The following is a 26,202-nucleotide window of genomic DNA, read 5'->3' as shown; positions in this document are numbered from 1 at the left end:
TTACTATTCCTATAAAGATGCCTCAAAGACTGACTTTCCCTTTCGCCTTAGAGAGGGTCTGCAGAACATTTTAGCCACTGTTTTTTGAAAATGCAATTTGTCTTGTTTTTTTGAGTTTTAACAGTCATTTATGTATTTTAGCTAAAACTTTTATAATATATTTTCTTTTCCAATATTCCATTTAAAATTTGGTCCAGCCTTCTTATTGTCTGAGACTGTCCTTTGAAGAACTACAGGTTCTCAACTTCTGTGAATTCCAGGTAATCAATTCCATTAAGGATGGCACTTTTTGTACTTTTATCTGAAAAATCAATGCAGTAGACATTTGTCCTATCAGTTTAGCAGATAACTGGTTAATCTGCAACCAACATTAGAGGGTGCAGATCCTAGATTCAAGTCCTGATTCAGATTCTAATCCAAGCTTCTTGCTTTTATGCACCCTGAGTTACAGCAAGTTCCTGCCACCTAGTACCAACATGACAAAACTCTCACCTGTGGGATTCACAAACAGAAAAAAAAAATAATAATTTAAGTAGAAAATCATTGCCAATTCAAAAAATAACTAGCTTTTTTCTACCATAATATCTTCCAGGTATTGTGACTTATATGTTTCAAATTTAGTTTTATGACTCATGAATTCTTTTATGTGCTGAATATAAGGTCTGCATAGGTTTTTCTAATTTATTTAAAGCTTTTTAAAAAAGATTTATTTATTTTTATTGAATAGTGAGATACATGTAGAGAGGAGGAGAGACAGAGAGGAAGATCTTCCATCCAATGATTCACTCCCCAAGTGACCCCAACGGTCAGAGCTGAGCCAATCCAAAGCCAAGAGCCAGAGGCCTCTTCCAGGTCTCCCATGCTGGTGCAGGGTCCCAAGGCTTTGGACTGTCCTCGACTGCTTTCCCAGGCCACAAGCAGAGATCCTGGCATGTTCAAGGTGAGGAATTTAACTTTTAGGCTATTGTGCCCAGTCCTGTTTCAAAGTTTTTTTTTTAAAGATTTATTTTTATTATTTTTCATTGGAAAGGCGGATATACAGAGAGGAGAGACAGAGAGGAAGATCTTCCGTCCGATGATTCACTCCCCAAGTGAGCACAACGGGCCGATACTATGCCGGTCCGAAGCCAGGAGCCTCTTCCGGGTCTCCCACGCGGGTGCAGGTTCCCAAAGCTTTGGGCCGTCCTCAACTGCTTTCCAAGGCCACAGGCAGGGAGCTGGAAGGGAAGCGGGGCTGCCGGGATTAGAACCGGCGCCCATATGGGATCCCGGGCGTGCAAGGCGAGGACCTTTAACCACTTGCTCCACTGCGCCGGGCCCCTGTTTCAAAGTTTTAACAGACCTACAAAATTCTGCATGTTTGTGGGATACCATGGAATATTTTGTTATATATACACATATATACATATTAGGTATACACATATATGTACATATGTTCAATCAGGACATTTTTTTCAATAGCTTATAGCGAAAGTATTCAAAATCATGCCTAGGTTTTCCACAGAAAAAAAATGTATGGTACAGTGACTATCTATATTAATCCTGCTGTGCCAAAGAAATCCAGATATGACTATTCCTATATGCATAGAAGCCAGTACCAAGCAATCAACATTTACCCATCCCTTGCCATTGCCTTCTCTTTCCAGAGTCTAGTAATCATCATTATTATATTTTAACTTCTATGAAATCACTTATTTTAGTCTCCACATCAAATGAAGTCATATTATATATGCATTTCTCTTCTTGACTTATTTTACTTTGCATCTCCAATTCCAACCGTATTGTTGAAATCACAAATGTTCATCATTATTTTTGATTGGTTCTCTTGTGTACATTTCCACATCTTCAATATTCATTGATTACTATTTGAACTTGTTTGATAGTGCTGCAATAAACCCAGGGATGTGTGCGTCTCTTCAAGAGGATTTCATTTTCCTCAGATATATGACGAAAAGTGTTTTCTGGATCATATGTATGTCTATTTTTAGATTTTTTTGTGAAGTCTCCACATTTTTCCCACAGTAAATGTGTTATTTGGAATTCTCAACAATACTGTATAAAGATACAATGTTTCAACTTTCTAGCTAACGTTTATTATCTATTTTATTTCTTATAATATCCAGTATAACTGAAGTAATACATCTCCTATGCCTTTGATTTGCCTTTATGTGATGATTAATGATGTGGAAAAATTTTTGATGCGCTTGCTGATCCTTTGCCTGAATTCCTTTGAGAAATATCTGTTTATATCTAGTGCCAATTTTTAATTGGATTATTTGCCTTTTATCTTTGAGTTGTTTCAATTCCCTATTAACCCATTTTCAGATATATACTTTACAAATATTGTCTCACAGCAGCATTCACTCTTCACTCATTATGCCATTTCCTTGGTTTTGCAAAAGACCTTTTTTGTGTGAAATCAAACAGATGTGTTTGTCTATTTTTGCCTTTGTTTCCTGTGCTTTTGTGAGCCTATCTAGAAAGTCTGTGCATAATTACGAGTTCTCTACCATATATTGTGCTGTAGTTCCAATCACTCAGGCCACAAATGGGTAAGAACAACCACAGAATGGTCTCAAATGGCTTATTACAGTTTCTAAAACAAAGTGGGAATCAGATTACAGAAAGTAAACATTGCATCCTTAAAAAAAGAAGAAAGAAGAAGATGAAGAATCGGTTGCTATAAATTTTCCTGTTATTACTACCTTTCCTTTATTTATAGGTTTTTATAGGTGGCATGTCTGCTTTCATTCCTTTCAATAATTTATCAAATGTCAGCCTTGATCTATTCCTTGATTAGTTAATTTTTTGAGAATAAATTATTTCTGTGCATTTGTAGATTCCAGTGTTTTTCCTGCCATCAATTTCTGTTTTTAGTTCATTTTGGTCAGAATGAATATTATCAGTGTCGATTTCTTTAATTTTGTTGATACTTGTTTCTTACGTGAAGAATCTAAAGATCTATCACAATAAAATATTTCGTGTGATGTTGGGAGAAATGCACATGTTTTAAAGATTCAATTTTATTGGAAAAGCAGATTTACATTAAAGACAAAAAAATCTTCCATCTGGTGGTTCCCTCCCAAATGACCACAATGATTGGAGCTTTAGCCAATCCGAAGCCAAAGGGCATGAGTTTCATTCAGGTTTCTTGTGCAGAAACAAAGTTCCAAGGTTTAGTGCTGTCCTGCACTGCCTTCACAGGGCATAAGCATGAATCTGAGTGGGAAGAGGAGCAGCCAGGGTACAAACTGCTGCCCATGTGGGATGCTGGTACTTGCAGGTAGAGGATTAGCCAATTGAACCATTGTGCCAGCTGAGGAATGTACAATTAGATTTTCTTGAATGTAAAATTTCAAATGACTTGTAAGGATCAATTTACCTAAATGTAATTTAATTTTTCTATTTCTTGATTCTAATTTTCTAACAAAAATAAAATAAATCTTTTTTAAAAATTTGATGCAGTAATTATAATTTATACGTCCTTGCTGTGAAAATGATGAGTGGTTTGAACATCGTGTCAGCAATTTCAGAACATTTTAAATATATTTGGATACTCTCACCGGTGGTTTTTCTTCCCTTTCATAACTCTTACTTGTAAATGCTTTTTTCGGCTTAAGGATGTTGCCTTTAACATTGCTTATAAGACAAACAATGATAAATTCTCTCAACTTCTGTTTGCTAGTTTTCTTATCTCTCTTTTCTGTCTGAAATACAATTTTGCTGAATGCAGTATTACTAGCTGGTGATTTTTTTTCCTTCAGTATTGTCAGTTTCATCCTGTTCACTGCTGGCATGAAATGCTTCTCCTGAGAAGTCTTCATTCAGGTGAATTTGGACACTTTATGTGTTATTTTCTCTTCTTGACGTTTTGAGGTTGTTCTCTTTACATTTACATACCTTGGGATGAACTTTGTTGGGTCTAAAAAAGTTGTGACATTTGTTATTCCATCTGGACAGCTTGGAAAGTTTCCCTTAATTATCTCTTTGAATATATTTTCTATCAATTTGTTAGTCTTAACTTTTTCTCCAATTGAAGGAACTCTAATATTTGCTCGTTACATTATCCTAAATTTCCAATAAAGTCTTCTTCATTCCCTTCACTCTTTTTTTTCTTTCTTTTTAAAATTAGCTTATTTTATTATCCCGTAATACAGTTCTTTAAAAAATTATTTATTTTTACCGAAAACCAGATATACAGAGGAGGAGAGACTGAGAAGATCTTCCACATGCTTATTCACTCCCCAAGGGGCCACAATGGCCGGAGCTGAGCCAGTCCAAAGCCAAGAACCAGTAACTTCTTCCAGGTCTCCCTGGCAGGTGCAGGGTCCCAAGGTTTTGGGCATCCTGGACTACATACTCAGTCCACAAACAAGGAGCTGGTTGGGAAGTGGGGCCACCAGCATTAGAACCAGCTCCCACATGAGATCTGCATGCGTGCAAGGCAAGAACTTTAGCCACTAGGTTACCACACCAGAACCCCATGATACAGTTCTATAGGTTCAGGGATTTCCCTTTCCTTTCCCCAATTCCTAGCTCACTATTGGTTTCCTCCATGCCATTACAATAGATTAGTCCTTCAGAATCAGCCATGAGTCCATCATTCTTCATTTAAGTGTATTCTGACATTGTAGACATGAGTAACAGCATAGAATCCGGCATCCTATTGTCAAGATACATTCAACAACCTCATTGGATTCCATCTTTGATTTGGGAGTAGCGATGCACACTGCACTGTATCTTCACATCTGGATGTGATAGTCTCTACTACACAGTTATTATACATCCCCTGAAATGAAAAGCCATAACACAAAATCAACAATAGAAAGAAAAATAGAAAAGTAACAACAATGTGAAGTTAAATAACATTATACTGAATGATCAATGTGTTTTCTCCTATTGGTTGTATAGTGTGCAAAGATTTTTCTCCAGTTTGGTTCGTTGCTTTTTCACTTTGTGGATCATCTCCTTTGTGGTACAGAAGCTTCTGAGTTTGATGTTCTCCAATTGCATATTTTTAAGCTGTCCTCAACTCTACTGATTTTTCTTTTTGTGTAATCCATTGTGCTGTTGATGCATTCTATCGAATTTTTAATTTCACTTATTCTTTTTTTTACTCAAAAAAGTTTTGGTTGGTTATATTTAATTGCTTCCATCTCTATCAAATGTTTGCTAAAATATTGGATTGCTTTTCTGTATGCTCTCAAAATCACTTCTTTGAAATACTCAACTGAGTACTGGTCATTTTTTCCCCCAAATGGCAGATTCATTTTGTTATTTAAGATAAGTCATCATTCCATGTAACTCGACCTTAGCAAAAATCCAAGAAATGATCTCCGTGTAAGTTCTTTTGTTTTCTTTTTTAAAAAATATTTATTTTTGATTATGTTTAAGTAGTTGAGAATGATGCATGCTCATGTAGACCATTGATTAGAGTGGAAAGGTCAAGGATTAAGAAAAAGCAAGTGAGACCATTGTTTCCAATTTTCTTTTTGTTTTTCCTGTATCTGGTGAAAGGGAGAAGAGAAAAGGAGAAGCTGCACTCAGCACTCTAACTACATCAGTACCTGATAACGAGGAATGGTCACGCAGTATCATCCTAGGGTCCCCAGTATGGAGGATGCTTCAAGGGTTCTGCTCAAATGATTTCAATAGCTCTGAAATGATGTTTATTTTGTTGCTCCAAGGATGAGGAAATCCTTCAAAGTTACATTCTCTGATATAGCCCACCTTAGATTTTCGATTTGCCCAGATACTTGTTGTCAACACTTGACTGGAACAGTTCTCCCATTTGTTCTGCTTTCCATCCTCTGCTGTGGTACCAGATGTCCTTAGCAGGACCTGATGACAACCATATTCAGTATGTGAAGATGACTTGAGTAATAGCTGTTCAGCTTTATTGCCTTCAAGAAGTGGTCACCAGCATGTCCTGCTCAGCTAACATGCTGGTTCCTCTAGCTTCTTTTTAAAATCTACATGTTATTCTAAATTAAGGTAAGCATGTAGTGTCTAACCTTTTGGGGTGGGCTCATTTCCCTTAGCATAATGGTTTCCAATTGGGCCCATTTGGCCATGAAGAAATGCATTTTGTTGTTGTTGTTGTTGTTGTTGTTGTTGTTGTTGCTGTTGTTTTAAATAGCTGAATAGTATTCCATGGAGTAGATGAACCATAGCTTTCTTATCCAGTCTTCTGTTGATGGGCATTTTGGTTGCTTCCAACTTTTTGCAATTATTGATTGTGCTGCTATTTGAAATGATGTCAACCAAAAAAAAAATAGTACCTGTAAATGGTAATACTATTACAACCTCAAACAGCTGTATCACATGAAATAAGATATTGTGGTGTAACCAATGAACCAACAATCAATGAGAAACAAACTGCTTGTGATCTTCATCAAAGAACTGAAAAGCTTGATATACTTTTAATTCCCTATGTTATTCCGTAATGCGTCAGGAGAGCAGAGAAATCTTCCACCTTCTTAGAATGTATAAGGAAGATATAAAGTATAACCTACCAATATTATAACAGGTAACTTACAGACAGCAGACTGAAATCACATTAGACTTTAACAAAAACTATAAAGACATACAGTGGGATCCAAGAGCAATCCTGACAGCCTCTTAACAGGAGGTCATACTCACAGAGCAGGAGGGGACCTCAGAGTGGAACAGGAGGACAGGAGGAGGCTTGTATCCCAACCCTGGAGACTCCCGGATCCTCACCAGGACTATCAGAACGGGCACCAAGGACTATACTCCAACGGCCAAGGAGACCACGGAGAATCGGAACACCCTCGTAGACTGAGAACTCTGTGGTCATCCATTCCCTATCGGATCTCCCACATGGGGTGGAAGAAGCCCAGATCCTTCCTCACAGAATCTAATGCCATTGGAATAACAGCTAGGAGCCCTGAAGGGTCCTCAGAAACAGAAGAACAGTAAACTTCTTCTGGGACTAGGGAGAGGAGCTTTCTCCGGTCCTTACTTAGTTCCAACTTTGGCTCCCCACCCACTCTTGCAATGACCGTCAAGGTCAATCCGGAGGCCCCTCCCCACAAAAAATTAGATTGGATAGACAGAGACCAATAAGGAAAGCTTAGAACAGACAAGAAAAGTGAGCTTGGTCTCCCATATACTTTACTAGGTAGGACACAAAGATTAGTTGCTCCTCACTAAGATATTGAAGATTGCTCTGCACACCCCTCCTAAAACTGTTATGCTCCTCAATTGTTAATATTTGGCATGTTTGAGTTATAACCTTGTTTGGACTAGCCTGAAATTTGTGAGGTTCAGTAGAAATCATGCTTGAATACTATAAGCTGCTAAATATAAAAATGAAAACAGACATGAGACAGCTGAATAGTACTCTAACTATTTCAAGGTGTATAGCAGCCAGTTGTGTATAAACTAAACTCCAAAAGTCAATGAAGGAATCACAAGATGCGGTTAAGAACTTGCACTCTCTAACATAATGGTCACTCAATACCATGTGAATTAACTTCATGATGTTGTAAATTGCTGTTGATGTTGTGCAGTGGCTTTTCATTGGAAGGGATGATATCGTGCCAGCTCTACTTTCAGACCAGGGATGGTATCCCAATGTAACTGTTGAGTTTACCTGGAAAATAAGATGCTGGACTTTCTACAAGGTCCATGCCTGCAATGAAGGAATGAGGACTGTATATGAACTGTACTACTGCAACAATTTGGAGGAATTCAATATGGGGGGAGGGCTTTTTTGAAGGGGTTTTGGGAATCCCAGAGCCTATGAAATTGTGTCATAAAATGAAACAAAAAAGTTATAAGATAAAGGAGAAAAAATTTACATGTTATCAATTGCAATTTTTGCCCTTTTTGCCTAAATCATTTTAAATCAAATAATTGTTTTTCATAGACTCTTGAAGAATAATTTTAAATAGTTATATAACTAAGATGTCCAACAACAGTATTATTATGAAATTACTGCCACTATCAAAGTATTTAGTCTCACCGTCACCTCCCGTAGGTACTTTGTGACAAAATTATTTAAGATCTATTTTCTAAGCAAAATTTAAAGATTATTATGGACAGTAACTATGCTACACATTGGATTTCAAAAATCATTCATCAAGCATAAAATTTAAGCTTGTACCTCTTAACCAGTATCTCATTGTTTCAACACTCCCAGCCTTTAACAAAAACCATTATATTCTCTCTTGCTTTGCATTAAACAGCTTTTGCTTTTCCATATATAAAATAATGTATTAGTCTTTCTGTGTCAAGCTTATTTACTTATATTATTGTCCTTCAGTTTCACACATCTAGTCACAAAAGTCACGATTGTCTTCTTTTGGGGGGCTATACAAATATATGGATGAAAGTATGTGAGATTGTTAGATATTGGCATTTGCTAAAGAGTACAAAATTCATTTTATGGAAGATATATACATACACGTGCATATTTAATTTATGCATTATACCATCAATCGACATTTATGTTGATTCCTCTTCATAGCTGTCATGAATTCTGCATCGATGATAGTAGTATTATATTTCTCTTCACATGTGGATTTCAGTGCTTTCAGTGATAGATTCAGAAATGTGATGGATAATTCATGTTGAAGTTCCATTTCTGTTTTTTGAGGAATCTTCACAATTGTTTTCATAATGTCTGCTCCCATTTACATTTACATTAAAATGAACAAGCTTTTCTTGTCCTACACATTGTTGATATTTGCTGCCTTTTGGAGTTTTGGTTATAGTCATTCTAAAAAACATGGAGTAATAATCTCACTGTGATTCTAGTTTGCATTTTCCTGATACCTGGAGATGTTCACAATAAATTGATGTACCAGTTTTTAATTTTTATGCCTTCTTTTTTTTTTTATTGGAAAGGCGGATATACAGAGGAGGAGAGGCAGAGAGGAAGATCTTCCGTCCGATGATTCACTCCCCAGGTGGCCACCACGGCTGGAGCTGAGCCAATCTGAAGCCAGGAGCCTCTTCCGGGTCTCCCATGTGGGTGCAGGGTCCCAAAGCCTTGGACAGTCCTCCCCGGGCTACAGGCAGGGAGCTGGATGGGAAGCGGGGCTGCCGAGACTAGAACCGGCGCCCATATGGGATCCCGGGTGCGCAAGACAAGGACCTTAACCACTATGCCACCGCACCGGGCCCTATGCCTTCTTTTTTTAATGTACGTATTTATTTATAGGACAGACATACAAAGAGGGAGAGTGAGCAAGAGAGTGAGAGATATCCTCCACCCTGGGGCTCACATCTCAGATGACCACATAGCCATGTGTGGGCCAAGCTGAAGCCAGGACCCTGGAACTCCATTTGGGTTCTCCACATGCATGCCAGGCACAAAAGTGCTTGGGATATCTGCTGCTTTTCCAGCTGCATTAGCAGAAAGCTGAATTGCAAGGGCAACAGCTGGGACTTGAACCCATGTCAGTACCATAGACGGTGGCTTAACTAGGCTACTTGTCTCTTGTGCCCTCTTTTGAGAAATAAATAACCATATCTCCAGCCAATGCTTTCATCATGTCTTCTTTGTTGTTGTTGTTATGAAGTTGAGACACTTGCATATTGTCATGTTAACCCTTCATCAAACGTATGATTTTAAAATATAATTTCTCTGTGTTTTGTGTCTGCACTGTCTGTGTTGTTTGCTCTAAAAGCTTTTTAGTTGTTAATAGTGGAAGTACTTATCAATATTATGTTGCTGTCAATTGGTTCATGTCATTCTGTTAATAGTTAATTTACATCTCAGATTAACCAATATTAAGTGAGTAAATATTTATAACTGCTATAGCCTCTTAATGGATTGATCCCTTCTATCATTAAATAATAAATTTCTTGCTAGTTGTTGCACTTAAAGTCATTTTTTTCTCATTTAAAAATAGCTATTCTTGTATTTTTTTGATTTCCGTTTGCATTGACTATCAATTTTCATGGCTTCAATTTCAGATGGTGTATTTTTTCAGTAGTTGTTACTACTTAAACTTAAAGAAAAGGAATTTATCCGTAGGATACATGAAACAAAATCTTACTTTCTTTACCCATTCAGCCACTCATCATATTCTGATTGGATTATACGATTCCTCTATGTTAATTTAAGTATAAACAACAAAGGAATTCATATGATAGCTGCTGTTTTCTGAGTGTTCTGTGGTCTCTATTCCTTTTTTCCTCTCTTATTGTATTTTATGATTGCATAATTTTATAATAATAAGTTTTGATCCAGTTATGTTTATTTTTTGAGTATTTATTACAAGCTTTTTCTTTTTAGTTACATTAAAACCTCGTGATAATCTACTTTGCACTGCTAACACGTTTTATTTTGATTACACAGAAATTGACATTTCCTTTCTATTCCTCCACATGTACTATTGATGTTATAATTCACATTTCTTTATACCATATATCAATACACAAGTTATTGTTGTAGCTATTTTTACTGCATCTCACTTTTATTTCAGAAGTATTCATTAATAATATAGAGTTGGACTATCTTATTTGATTACATTTCTGCTTTCATACAACTGTAACTGATACATTTATGTTAACTCAAATTAAAAATTTAGGATGCTGCACTTTCTGCCATTATCTATACCTGTGATATGATATACTTAAAAGCAAAGTGATGGAATGTGACTGTTGCTGAAGGATTATACTACTTTAACAATATGGGAGAAAACAGTGGGAGAGGAGGGAAAGGTGAATCAGAAGTTGCTGTGCCCATGGAATACTTCTGTGGAATAAAAAAAAAAAAAAAGAATGGTTAGATATCATGACTCCTTTAATTTTACTTATCGGAGAGAGTCTTCAAATATCCTTCATTTTGTAAACCGATTTAATATATGTGTTTTCCTATATTGGAAGATTTTCCTTTCATCTGATTGAATTCATCATCCCACTGTCTTCTGAGTAGAAAAATTTCTCCTGAAGAATCTTCTGACAGTTTATTCAAGTTTCCTTACATGTAATTATTTGCTATGTTTCCACTTCACTAGAGTATTTTTGTTTTGTATTGGTTAAACCTCTTATTTGGTGAACTTTTAAGGCTTTTATTGTAATTTAAATTTAAAATATATTATGCCAGAAGCAAAAAGAAAAGACAGAAAGGGATAAGGAAAGAAGAGATAGTAAGGAAGAACAGAGGAAGAGAATATTATGTTCTTAGAATTTTGTCTACAAATCAGATTGAATCTGTTAAGTACTAATTAAAAATTAAAATAGAAAATCAAATATTACACCTTTGTTGGTTTGAGTACAGAGTTTCAGATTAAAGATCCCTTTTTTTGTTTAATTTTGAACACAGATTTCAGAGAAGCAGAGACAGAGAGAGGAAGATCTTCCATCCAAAGTTTCATTCCCAAAATGGCCCCAATGGCCAGAGGTGAGCCAATCTGAAAGCACAAGCCAGGAGTATCTTCCATTTCCCCAATGTGGGTGCAAGGATGTCTCCTCTGGTTTGCTCTACTCCACAAGCAGGGAACTGTATTGGAAGGGCAGCAGTTATGACATGAATCAGTGCCCAAATGGGATATGGGCTCTGCAGGTAGGGTATTAGCTTGCTATCACCATTCCCTCATGGACAGTTACTAAAGATTTATTATGTTTTCAGATTATGCCTTATTTCCCCAATTAATGTAGGTCCACGAAACGTTTTGTGCAGCACAGTAGAAAATGGCATGCTTCTTCAGTTCATACATTGGCTTTGGTAGAGCAAGCAGGGGTACAACACCCAAAATCCACGTAGAAGTGACGTGCCCCGTTGCGACTGCTGTCAAGGACACAGGTTCACTCCCAAGTGGCCACAACCTCTGAAGCTGTGCCAATCCAGAACAAGGAGCCTGGGAATTCTCCTGAGTGACGCATGCAAGTTCAGGGTCCAAAACAGTCTTCCACTGGTTTGGATGGCCACAAGCATGGAGCTCAATGATCCTAGGCTTTGGGTGATCCTTTATTGATTTCACAGGCAATAAACAGAAAGTTGGATTGGAAGTATAGCAGCCAGGAAGTGAATGAGCGCATATAGGCGATCACAGGATCAAGCGAAGTAAAGAGTAGCAACCAGGCAAAGGGCGGGGTAAGCAATCAATAACAATTTTTTTCAATTAACATATTTAGTAGGAACCTTTCAGGGACATGATGCCTCTACTTGCGGAAAGCAGTCATAAGAGACCTGCCTCCCCTCAAAGGTCAAATTCAGGAGCCCTGAAAGGGGGCTAGAACCCACATGCCAATCTGGAAAATGTTGCCTTTGACAAAATCTGCTACATGGTGCGGACATGAGGATTGCTCAAGCAACATAAAACAAGAAGCCTAGAGGGGACTGCCACATTCAGAACAGAAGACACCACCACACACACAGACACACATTCAGCTGAGTCCTGGGGCACCCCAGCAGCACCAGGAGCCGCACCCCTGACCCAGGGCACGCTAGGACCATGTCAGAGGGCGGAACCTTGGCACCAGGGGAGCAGACACAAGTTGGCAAGGAGGGGCTGGACTACACCAGGCACCCAGGGCAGGTGTCTCAGGCAGACGGGGGGCCCGTGGAACGTAACACCTCCCCGGGGAAGGCGACACGCCCCGACCCCCACCCCCGGAAGCTGCCCGGGGGACCCGGATGCCCAGTGCTCCCCGGCCTTCCAGCTCCTCAGCCAAGAGGAACAGCTGAGTTCCGTGCGTGGGCTGTTCTGAGGGTATGGGCCCCGGCTGTGGGAGGAGGGAGACACTGAGGGGGGCACCCAGGAAGCCCCAGCCCACCTCGCGGGACCCAAGAACCCAGATCAGGCCCTGCTGTCCAGGCCTGGCCCGCCTGGGCCCACGGGGGGCCGTGAGCGTGGCCCACCCCACAGGCACGTGGAGAGGAAACGCGGCCACGAGTCGTGGGCACAGAGGCCCCACACAGGCCCTGAGAGACATCGCGGTGAGGGCACCCCAACCGGCCCCCACGAGAAGCCCCCGAGGCCTGTGGTGCCCTGGGCAGCCTGGGCAGCTCCACCCATGGGCGCCAGCTGTGCTTTCCCTGACATGGAGCTGAGAGAAGGGAGAGCCTGGGGCGGACCAGGGAGGCCCTGACTTGTCAGCCATGGCAGGGAGGCCCAGGGAGCAGAGGGGGACCGAAGGCTCCAGAAACAGGGCCTCCCGAAGAGCCGGATGCTGCTATCAGCCCAGGAGAACCACCCCGAGCTTCTAGAATGGGCCCCTGGTCTGAGGGCTTAGCGGCCTGACTGACAGAGGCCGATTCCTTAGGGAGCACAGGAGACAGGGAGGAACCAGCATGGGCAGCCTGAGGACTCTGACACTTGTGTCAACCACAGGCTTCCTGAAAGGTTTTTTGGCAATCTGCAGATGGGCACTCGCATTAGCAGAGGTGTGGGGAGCCGGCCTTTCCACAAGTGCAGGGTGGACACAGAGGGAAGAGACCTTTATTCTCCAGAACAAAGGGTCAAATTCTGCCCTGCTCTCAGTCCCGGAATTCGCAGCCAGTGTGGCACAGAGTTTCAGGGTTTCAGAGAAGCAGAGTCATGATGTGAGGAGCTGTTCTCAGGTCAGCAGAGGGAAGAGCCCAAGGGCCCTGCAGAGGCCTGGGCAGATTTTTCTCACCCACATAGTGGACCCTAACCTAGTCCAGCCCTGGCAGGAACAGACCCCAGTGTGGGGAGAGATCTGAGACCTATTGTTTTCTTCCTCTACAAGAAGTAGCTACAGTTACAAAATAGAAAAGTGGCTGGGGGCCCCAAGACTCAGTATGGAGAAACCCAAGAAAAGGGAAAGAAGGTCCCTTGAAATCTTATGTTTCTTTGGAAACCTCATGCAGGGTGTCCAGGGCTCACTAGCCTCCAGAAGTCGGGTGCCTTGGTTGGAAGAGAGGCTATTGGCCATCACCAGGATTCGCATTCACTCAGGAGAGGGAGGACTCTGAGGATCTAACAGAAACCAAGGTATGGGCAACTGGGGATAACTCAGAGGGCTCTAGGCTGAAAAACAAAAGGGGTTTGATGGCGTGTAATGGACTCCTGTTCTCCTGCTGGCTCAGGCAGTGGTTAGCATAAGAAGGACCTTAAATAGGATGCACACTTCTTCCAGGGTCAGGCATGTGGGGAGTTCTTTATGAGTAGAGTTCCCATTGTTAAGGGAAAGTTCAACTTGATTCAGGCATGGGGGGTGGGGGAGTTCTTTAGCAGTAGAGTTCTCATTGTTAAGATGGTAGCTAGTTTAATTCAGACATGGTGGGGTGAGAAGGACAGGTCCTAACAGGAGCCCAGATGAATGAGGCACAAGAGAAGTGATGTAGCCCCGCGTGGATAAAAGATAGAAATTGACTGGTGTCTCCAGAGACCCCACACAGTGACAGCACATGGGTGGGAATGTCACGTCCATCTGCATGCACACAGGGAAGTGAGGAGCTTGCTCAGAGGGCATGATATCACCACAAGGAAACCATCTATTGGTCTTGTGACATACCCAGTGTCATCTAGAGGCTCAGGTGCCAATATTGAGGGTTCTCCAAGTGAAGACAGAGATGAGGCTCATGGGAACAGAATCAGCCTTACTACTTTGTCAGCCAAGATTAGGTTTCAGTAGGAGCATCTGCCTTGTACCACCTGTTTACACTGCACCAGTTGGTTACATTGTACCAGTTGTTTCTGTTGAGCCTGCTCAGGCATGCTCAGATGGAAGGCCCACACGGAGTTTGTTCCCTCGGAGCTGAGATACATTGTCTCTTGGTGGAGACACTCTGAGGATCTCAACAACAGGTGCCAAGCAAATAGGAATTCTGAACACCAGCAGAGTGGAGGCAGCACAGGTTCAGGTGTACCCCCTGTGAGAAATCACATTCCCAGGAAGTTGCTTCAAGTCTGCAGCCTGAAATGCCCCACACTTCATCTTGGCAGGAGCTCCATCATCTGGCGAAATCTTGGTCTGAGGCAGTCTTCAGGTCACAGAGAAGAAAGGGCGAGGCAGCTCCAAGAGTCAAGATGAGGTGCAACCCTTGGAAACGGACCCACGAACAAGGTGACCCCATAGCACCCAGGCTTCTCCCCCAACCCTCCCTGTTGTCACTATGGGAAACTTGGGCTCCATTGTTGGGGTGGCCGGCCACAGCCTTGGGAAGACACGGGGCTCCCTACTTCCTTCCACTTCTCAGGGCACAATCCAACCAGCCACGTGGCATCCTTACATGCCCTGCTATACTACACCAAGAGAAAGCCTGAAAGTGGCCTTCATCTCTGCCATCAAGACTGTGGTACTCAGCTCAGTCACTCATACCCCCTCTTCTTTTTCCAGGTGTGTCGTCCACACCACGCAGCCGTGTGCCATCTGAACCCAGGACAAGCATGGTTCTTCGGTCTCATAAGTGTCGGCTCTGCAAGCTTGTGGGAGAGCTTGGAGGAGAGGCACCAGAAGGGGGCTTCAAGACAGTTCTGCTCAGTGTGAGACAGGGAGATGCTGCCTCTTCCTCCTCTCCTCTGGCTTTGCCCACCCAAAGGGAGGTGTCTGCTGCTGGGCCATCCAGTGGTGCTCAGGTCCTTCCAAGTACTGGCTCTGTCACTCACCGTAGGTACACTGCAGGGAGTCAAACCCATGGTAGCGCAGAGGCCTCTCAGGATGAAGCAAGCCCTGAGGCCCTACTCGAGCAAGCACTAGATGTGAAAAGGTGTGAGTTGATGCAGTTCCTCCTCCGTAAATATCGGATGAAGGAGCTGTTCACCAGGGCCGAAATGCTGTCTTATGTCATCAGAGAGTACAAAGGGCATTTCCATGAGATCTTCAGTAAGGTGTTGAATTGCCTACAGGTGGCCCTTGGCATTGATTTGAGGGTAGTAGACCCCAATCAGCACTGCTATATGCTTGAAACAGCCCTGGGCCTCACCTATGATGGGATGCAGGATCATCATCAGAGCATGCCCAAGACGAGCTTCCTGATAATGGTCCTGGGCCTGATCTTCTCGAAAGGCAACTGTGCCCCTGAGGAGGAGTTGTGGGAATCTCTGAGTGTGATGGAAGTGTATGATGGTAGAGAGCACCACCTCTACGGGGAGCCCCGGAAGCTCCTCACGGAGGAGTGGGTGCGGGAAGGGTATATTGAGTACCGGCAGGTGCCCCACAGTGATCCTGCTCGCTACGAGTTCCTGTGGGGTCCCAGGGCCCATGCTGAAACCACCAAGATGAGAGTCCTGAAGCATTTGGCCAAGTTCAATCAGGTGAATCCCAGATCCTTCTCATCTCTGTATGACGAGGCTTTGAGAGATGAGAATGAGAGGGCCCAGGCAGGAGAGGCCTCTCAGGCCAGTGGGGATGCCAGGGCCTGAGCTAGGCTCAGTTCCAGCAGCTTCTCCCACCCCTTTGAATTCCATGTCTATTGTTTAAAGAGACCCATCCACCTTCTGAGTGGTGCAAGGGCAGGGTGGGTTGGAGGACACACACTGTGCCCCAGTCATGTCATGGTGTTTCATCTGATGGATGTGAAAGGTGATCTCTGTGTTTTTCAAATGTTGTTCCTGAGAATCCCATTTCAAATGGTTTCCACGCACGGAGGCCTGTGACATAACTATATTTAGTTATATATAGTTATAGTTATATTGCTCTTACCTACTTCAAGTATCCAGAATTTTGCAAGTTACCAGCAAATCGGGAAACACATTTTGTGTTGATATAGGGAGCAAGAAATGTTAGGAGTGGAAGAGCTCTTTTTTTTTTTTTTGAAAATGAAATTTATTAATGTTAATATAGAAAATAAAGTCAAGAAGTTAAATGTCTACTGTTTTCTTGTTCTGATGCTGCCTGCTAATTAGAAATTGTGCGTGTACTCAAAGATTTGAGGGATCAAGTGAACGTAGATAGGTGCTGAAACCTAAACAATGTATTTGGCTATATGATAATAATGGGAAAGTTTCAAATTGTGCACATGCACTGCACATGTGCTCTGTAGAAGGTAGTGGAGCTTCTGGGACAGCCACACACCCTACCAGAAAAGGGTGCATTCCAGCAGCAGGAATCATAGGTAGAAGATGGTGAGCTGTTGTGAGGCCCACAGGAGCATGGAAGGAGAGCAGAGCAGGTGGGCCACCAGAGGAGGGCAGCCGGCTCTAAAGCCCCAGATGGACACAGCGAGGGATTTGTCCAATTGAGCTTCCTTCTGTGGGAACTCACTGTGGTGGAGCTGGGTGGGGCAGGTGAACGGGCCTCAGGAGTGCGGGTTTGCTTTAAACAAAGCTGGCAACTCAACACTTCCGTGTGCCCTTGCTTCTGCAGCTTGGGGAATGCAGAGGACTATACCTCTGCGGCAGGTGTGGGATGTGACTTGGGTGTTTGTACCAGTGAAGTGGAACACAGAGCCAGAGCCCAGTGCTCGATGGCCCTTAAGTGCAGGGCTCTCCTGAGCAATCTCCCAGGCAGTGAGGCCACGAGACCATGGTCGGGATTATTCTGCCAGGCTACAAATGCTGATGCTAACCCTGTTAGAAAGGCAACGTAGAGAGCTCATCTCCACTATCATTTGCCAATGTTAAGCCCTAACTATGAAAGTTACTCTGTGGACCATCAGTTGGGAGGGTGTGGTGGAGCTGATCCCTGACTCCAAATCTAGCAGCTGTAAGTTCTACGACAACGCTCCTGCACATGCAGAGACTGCAGGATGTCCTCCAGGAGGAATCTTGACCATGTTCAATTCACGAGGATTCCCTCTTTGGCTGATGATTCCACACACATTCAGCAGCATATTCTCTGATACACTCTCGACAACGGAAGAGCAGCAACAATATTTGAGAGTGGCCAGGCCTGGGTTCCATGGTACTGCAGTAACAGGCATGACTGTCATGCAAGCCCATGCACTGCTCAGGCACTCTGCTCAGTGCTTTAGGCACAGAGGAACCCTCCACACAGCAACCACCCAAAACAGAACTGACTCACCACAGATGGGATGACCCCAGGGCCTGGCAATAGCTGAGGACCCCAGGCTAGGAAGTGATTGCACTTCCACATTATACCAGATTCTTGAATTATTTGGGCCTGTATTCTTCAACCCCTGCTCATCCCAAGGCTGACTATTTCACTTCTCCCATAAACATTGCACAGCATGTCTGACAGAAAAAGGAAAACATATCCTGGAGGACACCAGCATACTCCAGTGTACCCCTAAAGGGTGGCTGTGAGACAAGGGCTGCTTGGGGATCACTTGCAGTTGATTCTGTGAGAGCTTGCTTTACAAAGATGCAGACATTTTGTTTCTCTCTCTTTTTCTCTTTTTCAATCTCTCCTCACTCTTTCTCTCTTTGTGGAGATTACACAAGGACCTGAACCAATGGGTTCTGATTTTCCTAGTTTCCATGTTTATTTCATTGAAAGCATTATAGGAGAGTGAGGGAGAGATGGCAGCTGGCTGCTCTGCTCACCACAAACCCTGCCAATGGACACAATGGACAGGGCCACGGGAAGGCCAAAAATAGAGCCAGCAGCTTCATCCTGGTCTCCCCTGTAGGTGCCGAGGTTCCTATATTTGGAACATCTTCTGTTCTTTCCCCAGGCACATGATTAGGGAGCTGGAACAGAAGTGGTGCAACCTGGACACAGATAAGCTCCGATATTGGAATGTCGGTTTGTCAGGGCTCAGTTTCACTCATCATGGCACACACCAGCCCCAAAGGGTGGATATTTCTGTCTACCCCCAACACAATCAGGCAGTGCATGACCCTCTCTTCCCATTCTGTTGCCCTAAGTGCTTTCAGCCAACCTAGAACCATGAGCAGCTGCCCTGTCCTTCTCTGCTGCCTGTCTATGTGGAGGTTGTGGATTCACCTGTCCACTCTGTGACATGAGCCCCACAGCAGCCAGCACAAGTCCCTGATCTCCGAGAGCTCACATCCTGTTCTTTCTCAGAGAAACAACCCTGACACGGGAAAAAGTTCTCTTTGGACTATGATCTCAGACAGCTCTCATCCTTCGCCAGGGTAGCAACAGAGTTGGATTCCACTGTAGTGGAGTAGAGAATTCCGTCCCATCATCAGGTGGATCTGAGCAGTTAACATTGATGTCCTTCAGTGGGGATGATGATAGGCACTCAGACATGTGCGGCTGGATTTAGATGAGTTTCTTACTCAAGGCAGGGAGCTATCCAATGGAGTTGTGGCCCCTGGAGGATACTCACGGTTCAAGACGGAGGATGTGAGGATGGAGTCACAAACTCTGGGAAGTGCATTGTATTGATCAAAACTTTGGGTGGTGCTCTAACCTCCAGTCAAGGGCTCTGCACCCCATACACCTTCCAGGCCACATGCCCATTTCATCCACGTCAAGAGATTTCCTTAACATTAACAAAACTTAAAATGTAGACACAAACGGTGACTGTTCACTGCAGAGACGAAGGTGAAAGAGGACTTATGAACAGCAAAGTCTCAGAGGATTCATTCAAATGGATGTAAGGTTTGAAATAATACTGTGATTGCAGCCACATGACACTCTAATATATATATATATATATTATATATATATATTTGTTCAGTGCTTAAATTCTACAAAAAAGTGAATTTTACTCTATGTACATGTTAGAAGTTGAGGTGTTAGAGAAGAAGTAATGGAACACACAGTGCCACACAGCATTCTAACTGTGTGCAATAGGTATGAGCAAAATTACCTAATGAGTCTCATGGAAAATGGTACTGGTCTGAGTAAGGCTGGAAGGGAGCCTGTATGAAAAGTTCAAAGGAGCTATACTCAGTCACTCTAGGCTCTTGGACAAAATTACTTCCAACAGGGACTGGGGCTAATATTCTGAGAAGAGTATCAGCAATGGCATATGAGAAACGGGTCTGGGGATGGTCCTGTAAGGTTTCCTTTAGCGTTGCCTTGACTAGACCACAGCTTCTACTGGTGTACCTGAGACCTGGAGCTATGAGAGGGCCAGATTAGGCTAGGCCATAGCATTAGCCAACAAGCTGGGACTTGAGTTTTGCCAGGCTGCGCTAGGTCACAGCAAACATCAGTTCACACAGCATAAAGGGTCTGGGGGCACGTCATACAGGCAGGGCCACAACATAGGTCAGTGTTGAAGAGAGACAGGGCTGTGAGCGTACCAGCTCGGCTATGCTGCAGCAACTGCTGGCATACACAAGAAACAAGATTGGCTGTGGGCCTGGCAGAATTGCATTGCAGCTCCTCTGATTAGGCCATGGCAACTGTGAAAATAACTAAAAACCTTGAGAAGTGCATAAAAGTTCATTTCATAGAGATGAAGTTGTCAACTCACCAGGAAGTGACCATTGTCTATGTATATGCACTCAATGACTGGTCCCCTTGCCATTTAACACACATGTTGATGGATCTAAAAGGAGACATGGCCTACAACACACTACTGATGCCGAACTTCAGCACCACAGTTTCATCAATGGACAGAACGACTAGACAGAAATCAAAAAAGAAACCACACAACTAATTGAACTATGGACCAAATAGACCAAAATGGTGTCTATAGAACATTCCATTTCACAGTTGCAGAATACACATCATTTGCATCCATGCATGGTACTAATTCTAGTATAAGCCATTTGCTAGGTCAAAGCACAATCCTCAGAAAACTTCAACAAACTGAAAGCATACCACCTATTCTTCTGACTACCATGAAGTGAAGCTATAAATCAACAACTTAAGAAAATTCAGGAAAAAAAAGTAAAAAAGAAAGAAAACTCATGGAGACTGAAACACACAGCTTGATTAACAGTGGATCATAGAAAATAAAGGTTAGAAAAATAACAAACACAAATAAAGATGACACGATAATATATCAGAACTTATGGAATGCAGCCAAGCAGGGTAAAGGGAAAAATTCAAAGCAATAGTGTATATGCATCATATAATCAGAAAATCCTCTAAGAAATGATCTAGCCATGCATCTCAAGTACCTAGAATAGTGACAGCAAATTGAAACCAAAGTTATTATGAAGACCTAAGTAACTAAATGAGGCAAAGAGCAAGATTGAAACAATAAAAAGGATGTGTAAATCTTTGAATTGAAAACTTGATTTTGATTTATAAAGTTGGCCCAATTAGCCAATACATTGAGCCAAGGGAAAGGGGAGACTCAAATAAAAAAAATCAGGGTTGACAAGTGAGACACAGTAGCAAACATTTACAGATATGCAAAGATTCATCAGGAATTACTATAAACCACTATATATAAAGAAATCAGAAAATCTGGAAAAAAAACCTGACAGATTGGTGGACACATAAAATATACTTCTAATGAGCCATTGGTAATATAGAAAACAAAAGGCAGAAACCTAGAAAGCAGAGCAAAGATAAAGATTCAGTCAGTAATCTCTGCTGAATTACACAAAACTTTTCAATAATAAATTCCAGTTGTTCTCAAAGCATTGGAGAGTATGGAAACGGTGGGGATGCTCTCAAAATCCATCTGTAAAGGCCTGTATCATCAGAAATGCAAAACGAGAAAAGGATTAGAAACAGAGCTCTATGCCAACGTATCTGAAGAACAGATACAAAACTCCTCAAAATACTAGCTAATCAAATCAAACAACATGTCACAAAGGATGCTCACACAGAACCAGTGGGATTGATCCCCAGTATACAAGGATGGTTTAACATATGCTAATCAAGAAATGTAATGTAGAACACTAACAAGCTGAAGAATAAATACCGCTAGGTGTATCTCAATCGATGTGGAGAAAGCGTTTGGTTAACTACAAGATCCTTTCAAAAACACTTTAAGCAAATTGGATATCAAAGGAACTTTCCTCAACACAATCACTGAAATGTATGAAAAGCATAGTCAATATCGTATCAAATGAGGAAAGTGGGAGATGTCACCAAAAGATGTGGAACCAGACAAACAACCATGTGCAGCCCTGCTCTTTGACATAGTCCTGGAAGGTTTAGGTGGAGCCATCCACCAAGAAAAATCAATGCAAAGGAAGCAAATTGGATAGCATGGAGCTGAGCTCTGCCTGCTTGCAAGTGACATTATTCTATGCATGGGGGGAGAAAAGACTCTCCCAAAACACTATTGCTAGAATTTCTTTTTCATGACCAATCAGTAATCCAAAGAGTAGTTGTGCTACAGCTTCTTTATCCATTCTTCTTTCCATGGGTATCAGGGTTGTTTTCATGCCTTTGCTGTTGTGGACTGTGCTGCTCTAAAATAGGATTTCAGGTCCCTTTCCTTATGCAGAATTGACTCCCTTTGCGTGTATTCACATGAGTGGGATAGCTGGAGCATACGGTAGGTCAATTTTCGGTTGTCTTATCACTCTCCCTGCTCAAGTCCATTGTGGCTGTACTGGCCTAAATTTCAACCATTTGCAACAAATTTACCTCAACTCCAGACCATTGTGTACAATGAAATGAGGCAACCCCGAAAGGACAAATAATATATATTCTCTCTGACATAAGGCAAACTTCATGAAAAATACAAGATAAATAGATATAAGGTAGACCTGTCTGTGCACATAATCTCATAGATGAACTGTGTCATTGAGACTAGCATACTGGAATGTAAACATATGTTGCAGTATGCATCTCTACTCGCTATGAAAAGGAGGGCTCTCGTTGAGGCTGTAAATATAACCTGACAAAAGAAATTGTAGACTTTCTACCCTTACAGATACCTACAATATCAACATACACTTGTATAGCTGAATGTCAGACTTGTGACGGTTGTTGCAATAATATAGGAAAAGAGTGCAGGGTGGGGGAGAATGGGGAGGGAGGAAATCAGGGGAGGAAATCTTATAAGTAGGGCCAGGTTCAGAAGAATAACTCTAATTCACTGAGAAATCAGGAAATTTTGGTAAGGCACAGCATGGTATTTAATGCCTATAACCAAGGTTGAATGTCAGTAACAATACAAATATTCTTAGTATTTGCAGTCAGCCTGGAGATGTAGCTGTCAACAAATTGGCACTTTCTTTGGTTTGGGGTCACAGAGCTTTCTAAACTCATCTGCAGTGGTCTAGCTTGTGCTGTGCTGAGCTAAGATGTTTCAACCAAAGGAAAGCACTGCACTCTGACAGCACAGACGTCTTGGGATTAATGATTAGGAGAACACCAGGAAGAGAAATTAAGCTGTTGCTCCTGTAAGGGACATACCTCAGGAGACAATAATAGCAACAAATATGGAAAGATAATTTTTGCTTCTACTCACATAGAGTTTTAAAGTGGCTGCATTCTTGTATGCTAAGCTCGGTTACCTTTTAGAGAGAGAAATACAAATTAGAGATGCATACAAATTCTATGATATAATTTATGAATGTCATAGACATTCCACAGTGTGAGAGCTCCATGATCTCTGAAGAGTGTTCTCCCCTCGAAGGCACTCAGCTCAGCCAAGAGGTGAAGGGTGTGATGTGAGAAGTGACACCAGTATTTGTCCTGTATTGTAAGCTATTGGACTAGGAAAACATTGGAACTCTCAGACACCTCATCCAATCTGGATTCTTGTTAACATGCCGGGGAAGGCAGCTTAAGATAGGCCGAGGAGTTGGGCCTCAGACACTCATGAGGGACACCCTGCTCTGGTTTCACCTGACCCAGGCCTTGTCATTGTAGCCATAGCCTGGGTAGGTGCAGGGAAGATCTCTGTCTTTCTCTATCTCTTTCTTTTCTCTGCACCTGTGCCTGTCCTATGGATAAATAACTGCCACCGATATTTCAAAGAAGGAAGAGGCAGCTGCAGCTCTCTGAAGTTCTAAAGAGAGCAAGTGGGAAGAATGGGAGGTGATGTTTCAGTGTGCCATAAGCCACACGTGGAGAACAGGGCAAGATAGCTCAGGGTGCCAGGGATAGGCCATTTATGAGAACTCAAAGTGCCCCCCAGCCTTCACAGAGAGGCCCCACAGTCTTGATACCCTGGTTCTAAGCCATGAAAGATTGGAGGGATAATACTCTGCCAGCTCTACTTTCAGACCAGGGATGGTTTCCCAATGAAACTGTTGAATTGATCTGGACAATAAGGTGCTGGACTCTATGCATGGTACATGCTCACAATGAAGGAATCATGACTGAATATGAGCTGTACTACTGCAACAATGTGGAGGAATCCAATATGGGTGGAGGGCAAGGCGAGTGGTTGGGGGAATCCCAGAGCCTATGAAACTGTCATAGAACAAAATAAAAAGAAAAAATAAATAAACACATCTTTTTCATAAAATGAAAAAGAAGAAGAAGAAGAAGGATGCCGCTAGAAGTCTCCATTTCTAACAGGGGATGGTTGTTGGGGAGAGGTCAGGCAGATGAGGCCTTGGTATAAGGGAGTGGTCAGCTTGATACTTCAGAACACTGAACTGGACAGTTAGAATGATGAGAAAATGTTACATTACATACATAGTAGATAATACATTAAGCAAACACAATTTTGGGAAAAGTCATGATTCTGCGAGTAGGGGGGAGATTACATGCTTCTAACAGGAGGTTTTTGATCACATGATACAAACATGTGGTTATGAAAATAGATGCAGCCACAGATACAAATTGCATTTGCCTTTACCTAGTTCTTTCTCTCATCTGAATGTGTAAGTGTGGAATTACAGCTCAGGAATTGATGCCTGTTTCATCTATGTCCATAGTGCCGAGGACTGCTGGTCTGTCAACATTACATGTGATGAGCATTGTATTCAGTGGATTCTTAGGTCTACGATTGTAAAGTAAACAGGAAGTATGTTCTTACGATCATGAATAGCTAAGACCAGAAGGCGGAGGGAAGCACAGATATTTCATTTCATTCTTAGAATTATGTCTGGAGATCTGTGAACTGTGTTGCCTCTTTATCAACTTACATCAATCCTAACTTGGTAAGGACGTATTCCAGGAACCTTTCAAGGACCTGATGCCTCTACTTGCTGAAAGCACACACGGGAGACCTGCCTGCCTCTCACAGTCCGAAGTAGGTGCCCTACAGGCAGTAGGTTATACTTGGCATGCCACTCACAGGCCATACTGGGAAAGGCTGCCCTACAACAAAAACTGGGAGGCAGGGACACCAGGCGTGGAGCAGATCATACGGTAGAGAAGCCAGGAGAAGACAACACCCTAAAAACAGAAGACACCACCACACACACAGACACACATTCAGCTGAGTCCTGGGGCACCCCAGCAGCACCAGGAGCCGCACCCCTGACCCCAGGGCAGGCTAGGACCACGTCAGAGGGCGGAACCTTGGCACCAGGGGAGCAGACACAAGTTGGCAAGGAGGGGCTGGACTACACCAGGCACCCAGGGCAGGTGTCTCAGGCAGACGGGGGGCCCGTGGAACGTAACACCTCCCCGGGGAAGGCGACACGCCCCGACCCCCACCCCCGGAAGCTGCCCGGGGGACCCGGATGCCCAGTGCTCCCCGGCCTTCCAGCTCCTCAGCCAAGAGGAACAGCTGAGGTCCGTGCGTGGGCTGTTCTGAGGGTATGGGCCCCGGCTGTGGGAGGAGGGAGACACTGAGGGGGGCACCCAGGAAGCCCCAGCCCACCTCGCAGGATCCAAGAACCCAGATCAGGCCCTGCTGTCCAGGCCTGGCCCGCCTGGGCCCACGGGGGACCGTGAGCCTAGCGTATATCCGGGCCGTGAGCGTGGCCCACCCCACAGGCACGTGGAGAGGAAACGCGGCCACGAGTCGTGGGCACAGAGGCCCCACACAGGCCCTGAGAGACATAGCGGTGAGGGCACCCCAACCGGCCCCCACGAGAAGCCCCCGAGGCCTGTGGTGCCCTGGGCAGCCTGGGCAGCTCCACCCATGGGCGCCAGCTGTGCCTCCCCTGACATGGGGCTGAGAGAAGGGAGAGCCTCGGGGAGGACCAGGGAGGCCCTGACTTGTCAGCCATGGCAGGGAGGCCCAGGGAGCAGAGGGGGACCGAAGGCTCCAGAAACAGGGCCTCCCGAAGAGCCGGATGCTGCTATCAGCCCAGGAGAACCACCCCGAGCGTCTAGAATGGGCCCCTGGTCTGAGGGCTTAGCGGCCTGACTGACAGAGGCCGATTCCTTAGGGAGCACAGGAGACAGGGAGGAACCAGCATGGGCAGCCTGAGGACTCTGACACTTGTGTCAACCACAGGCTTCCTGAAAGGTTTCTTGGCAATCTGCAGATGGGCACTCGCATTAGCAGAGGTGTGGGGAGCCGGCCTTTCCACAAGTGCAGGGTGGACACAGAGGGAAGAGACCTTTATTCTCCAGAACAAAGGGTCAAATTCTGCCCTGCTCTCAGTCCCA

Source organism: Ochotona curzoniae, unplaced genomic scaffold (genome assembly GCF_017591425.1).
Source record: "Ochotona curzoniae isolate NIBS_2020 unplaced genomic scaffold, NIBS_Ocur_1.0 scaffold_1852, whole genome shotgun sequence".
NCBI lineage: Eukaryota > Metazoa > Chordata > Mammalia > Lagomorpha > Ochotonidae > Ochotona > Ochotona curzoniae.
This window is presented reverse-complemented; position numbering follows the sequence as displayed.